The sequence below is a fragment of the Cariama cristata genome, unplaced genomic scaffold (assembly GCF_000690535.1).
Source record: "Cariama cristata isolate BGI_N322 unplaced genomic scaffold, ASM69053v1 scaffold12620, whole genome shotgun sequence".
NCBI lineage: Eukaryota > Metazoa > Chordata > Aves > Cariamiformes > Cariamidae > Cariama > Cariama cristata.
This window is the reverse complement of record NW_009593017.1, coordinates 21,415-26,784: the sequence shown is the minus strand read 5'-3', so window position 1 is coordinate 26,784 and position 5,370 is coordinate 21,415.

The window sequence follows — 5,370 nt, the reverse complement described above, 5'->3', positions numbered from 1 at the left end:
AGCGCCGGCCGGGAAGGGCACTCGCCGGTCACCTGCCGTGGCCAGTGTAGGAATCCTTCCCCGTCCCTGCGAAGCGCTCTTCACGCTCCCCCAAGCACTGCATTTCCCAATAAATATTTCTAACGGCAACAGAAGTCAGCCGACCTACTGCTCTCTGGCTTTTCGACTGGGTCAGCTTTTTCTTGTTTGAAAAACATGTTTTTTTCACATTGAAAACCCACCTTCTTTTGCAGCAGTTGTGATTATTTTTCATTCACCCATTCCCCGTGAACAGCCATTTCCTCCGAACCTGCTTCTTTACAACCCAGAGGCTGCAAAACACAGATGTAAGAAAAAAACCCGAGCCCGTACCCACCACCCCATCCAGTTTAATTACTATTTCATTTCTCCCCTGCAGTGCTGTGCCTTCCTGCGGAGCACATGGGAAATCCTCCACGCGCTGCAGCCTTGCAAATGTATTTTTTTTTTTCTTAAAGCTTAGAAGGGAATGAAAATAAATACAACAGGACCTGGGTTTTGCCAAGGCAGAGAGGAGGCTGTGTCAGGGAAATCCCAGTCTTTTAGCAAGTGCAGACAAAACCATTTGCCTGCCCTGCCCAGACACCCTCCTGTGTGCCCGGTATTCAATTTTTTGGCTGAATGAAGAACAGGAGAGATGAAGGGGGGAGGGGGAAAGATTTATCCTAAAGGTGGGTGTGATGGGTGTAAGTAAAATGGGTGAAAATGTGAGAGCAAAGAATGCGTTGGGCTATATGTATCAGGGAGAGGGGTCGCGATCCCCTCCAGAGCTTGGTCCTGGTGGGGAAAGGATTGTGCCTGCGTGGATTTGGAGTTTTTTCTGGTACAAGCAGAGCGTGAGTTGCAGTGAGGAGAAATAAGTGGGCAGCCTTGCATCCTGCCCTGCACTAAAATTTCCCCTTGTCTCTTCTGCCCATCTTAAGTCTCCCGGCTGGGAACCTTCCTACCCACACGCAGTTGCTACCTGCAGGTATTTGTGTTTATGATAAAGCTGGTGGGGTTCGTAGCTCAGCATGGCATTGCCCGGGCTATTGCACTGCGCTCAAAGTGGCTGTAATCGGGGCAGGGAGATGGTGTTTGCTCCTCACTTTGCTTTCCTCCTGGGCAAGCTGACCTTGACCACCTATGTGTAAATACCCTGTAAGACCCAAACCTGTTGTATTTCTTATTTTTTGGCTAGCTTTATGTGATAAGTAGCAGTCATGTGTGCAAACCCATGTCTTGAACGTGTGCAATCACTGGTCGTGGGCTGCTGTAAAGGAGGGGAGCGATCCCCATTGAGCCTTTAACTCCGCTTCATCATCTTAGAAGACTTTTGCTCCTCCAAGGCATGGAAAGGAAAGGCTGAATCTCCAAAGTCCGGCAGATTCTGGTATTGCAGGGTCATCAGCTCTTTTGCTTACAGCTGTTGAGCATTGGAGACTATTTCGTTAAGATGGGACCCACTTATATGAAGCAGTGAGGCTCGCATCGCTAGAGGCTGTCGGAGGACTGTGAGTGATGGATCTGGTTTCCCATTTGTCCTTCAGAATTTAATGCTAAGACATTTAATAAAGCTGGAAAGATCATCTCTTGCTGTGTATAGTCTGCTGGTGGAATGTGGCCCCCAGGCAGATAAAAACTCAACTGCCCCTGGGGCGAAGGAAGAGTGGGATCACTGTGCGTTGTTTCCAGGACAACATACGCGTCCCAAAGAGGCTGAGAAGAGATTATATCTGTTGCTCACCTAGGAACGTTACACTGGAGAGGTTAGGTTAGTTGTTTTTTCCCTTCCTCATAAGCATTAATACATGAATACTGCTAATAAGGTCAATCTGTTTCCTTGGCAATAGCAGCTACTGGCGATGCGCTCCCAGTTAATGGAACAGGGGAGTCTTTGTTTCTGAGGACACGAGTGGTCCCTGCACGAGCTCAGGAGCCCCCTCCTCTCCCGCTGCTGAAACGAGGTGTGCCGAACCATAGGAAAGCGCCGAAACGTTTGTGCCCGAATGCGAAGTCAGTCGCAGTGTGATAACCCGGTGTGGTTGCATTGCCTGGGGCAGCTCTTTCCCCAACGCCGCTGCTGCTGCCTCCCCCCGTGTCCCCTTAGTCCTTTAGGTCACTTCTTGGTCCTTCCTCTGCAGCAGGTTTGGGTGGGCGTTTGGGCAGGTTTGGGTGGGCGTTTGCAGTCTTCTGCTCCTCTCCAAAGGACCGGTGAGCAGCAAGCAATGCTTTTGGACAAAGTGGTTTTGAGTTTCTTGGTGTCCCCAGCAGTGCCTTCTGTCAGTTCCTTGCTTTCCAGCGTGGTCCATGCTTGGCAGTGACCATCACCAGCCCTCTTGCCTGCTCCCACCCCCCTCAGGAATATAACCCTCACTTTAATAATTGCCTTCAAAACCCAAACAGGGCTTGTGCAAACTCTTCCGAGACAACCCAGCTGGAACGAGCCCTCTGGAGCATGTGGCATCAGCCCTTTCATGCCTTTCTCATTCCTCCCCCACTGTTTTGATTCCCCTCAGTGTGGGCTCTTCAATCTATGCAGAATGATTTCCAATTATGTTTTTGTTGCAGAAGGCATAAATCTTCTCCCACAAACTAGTTTCTTTCATGCCCGGGCAGAGCTGCGTGGTGCTGGTGGAGATAACTAACCAAACCAGACTTGGATGTTTTTATGGACTTTTTTATTTTACGGTGGCCATTTCCCCCTGCCTTTGAGAAGCAATGACCTCAGTCAACTTCAATGTTCTAACAGCAGTGATTTTTCAGTACTCAAGTCCTCCTTCTAGGGCTGTTTAAAAGCTTCTGACCAGAAGCAGCAGCCTGGTGTAGCATAGCGAACATCGGTTACAGATGGAGCGAGCTCCAAGCTTGTTTTGATGCTGATGAGCTGGGAAGGGAAGCAATCTCATGCTACTTTCTTAAAAAAAAAAAGAAAACCACTCTTTACTGAGCCCACAGGATCACCATCATCCTAAAGTGCAATAAATGGCTAATTGACTTAATCCACCCTGTGAGGAATGAGTTTGCAGATGGAGCGAGCTCCAAGCTTGTTTTGATGCTGATGAGCTGGGAAGGGAAGCAATCTCATGCTACGTTCTTAAAAAAACCCAAAACACTCTTTACTGAGCCCACAGGATCACCATCATCCTAAAGTGCAATAAATGGCTAATTGACTTAATCCACCCTGTGAGGAATGAGACTGATTAGCTAAAGCCCTCTTGTTTTTATAACCGAGTAACTGTCTCTACTAGAGCTGTGGGTGTTTTGGGTTTTTTTTTCTTTTCCTGTGAAAGTCAGTAATTTGGTGCATGCTTCAGCATGCACGAATATATCGATAAAGGGCCCTTTCTAGTTATTTCCCTTTCTCAGAATGGCTAAATCCTTCCTGGGCGCAGAGATACTGGCACAGCCTCTCCGTACCAGCGGAGCAGAGCAAGCTCAAGTGGTGCAATATCTGCACAGGGCGAAGGGCTGAGGGACGTGGGGTCTTTCTCCGGAGGCTCATCCTTTGCAGCGTGGCCTGGGATGATCACAGGAGGGACCCAAGTACAGCATTTCACAGCGGAGGAGGACGGCTGGGATGAGGTGCTCCCGATTCGCATGCGGCAGCATGGGGGACAGAGCCTTGCGTTTAGCCTTCTGCAGCCAAAAATTGAGCTGGTGGGCTGCTGGTAGCCCCTTGCAGAAAAAGCTGGATAAATGCAAAATATCTCGTGGTTGATTGATGCGTTTCATAGCAGGTAGAAGCTCAGCTGGAGGGGATATGCGGCAGGAGCAACCTCCTGGGTGGTTTGTGCCGGTGAGGGAATTGAGTGTGCAAAGCATCAATAAACGATGCAGCGCTCTAAATGCAAAGTGCCTCTGGTTTGTGAATTTCCACGGCCGGACTGGGGGGTCCAGATGGATGCTGAGGGCCAGGATGGCTGGTTCCTGTGCAAATGCTTAGCAGAAAATAAAAAGCTTGCAGCAAGGAGCTTGTGGTTTAAATAATTTAAACAGATAGAGGGGCCTGAGCTGTGCATAGGAAGGAGGGGAGCCCAGTGTCAAGTACTGAGCAAACCAGTGCTTGCCCCCTTACAGAAGAAATCGCTGGAGTTTCTTTTTTGCAAGAAGAAATCGTGTTCTTGATGAAATCCGCATGTGTTGAGTTAACAAATCTCCATGAGCGATGTACTACCGGCACAGCAGGGCAGATGAGGTAGGGATGGTGGATTTGCTGCCTGTGTCTCATTGCCTGCCCTGGGTGTAGGCACAGGCTCTACGTGCTGCCTGTCAGCCTTTCCGTATGAACAAATCATACGTGCCATAGGCTCCATCCCCAGGCAAGGGACCCCTGTGTGTGGCTCCTGGGGAGGGGGAGACGTGCAACCTCCCCCAAGGATGGGTTGATGGTTAGGGATGCAGCTGAGACCCAGCCAACCTGGTGTATCGCATCTTGCTTAATTTATACCTCTACTAAAGGCACCTTATTAAAGTCGTAGTAACGGTGGACATAGTCCCCAAGTGCTGTGGGAGAGGTCTCCTGTGAGTGAGGACAAACCTGCTCCCACCAGCACGTTGGCTCCCATGTCCTGCCCCTGCCATGCTTTGGGTGCTGGAACAAAGATCATATACAGAGCCCTTGCTGCAAATAAAAAGCCGTTTCCTTCCGTGCACTGACTGTAACGCTGGAGATAAAATACCCTGTGGAGCACTATGCCATTCTCAGTATTCCTTTCTCTCACATTAGTTTTGCACACTGGCAATATTTACAAATTCACAGATGCTTTAATGATGCTTCTGTGGCCACCCTGTGCCCACCCTGCAGAATCCAGCCCATAAACCGGGCTGTTTATTTCTCCAGGCAGCTACAGTGAGGTGGTTTTTTTTTTTTTAAGCACCCTGGAGAACCCAGCCCTGCAGCACTTTGCACCGATTTCTCCTCCGGTCGTAGTTTTTTGCTGGGGTGCTCTGGGCTGGCAGCCGGGCATTCAACCTGTACAGAGGCAAAATTCAACGCTGGGTCTTTATTAAACATTGTCATTTATTTTGATTATGGATAGCTCCTTTATTTCAAACAGAACAGTTTGTTCACTGCAAAGTTTTTTCATGCCCGTTGGAAAGAGTTAGCATTAAAAAAGAAAAAAAGGAAAAAGGCTTGGATACATGCAAATCATACTGAATGTTGCCAAATGTATTAAAACGAGTAGCAGAGTTTCTTCTAAGTTACCTACTTGCGCATGGAGGAGAAACAACCACAGACAGCCTGAAGCCCCTCTGGATAAAGCTTCCCGGTGCAGCGATGTTAAATGAACAGAGCCAAAGAGACGACCAAAGTCTGACCGTGTTTGCACCCAGAAAAAGATAAAGCCAGAGAGTCACTGCTGCGAGCCA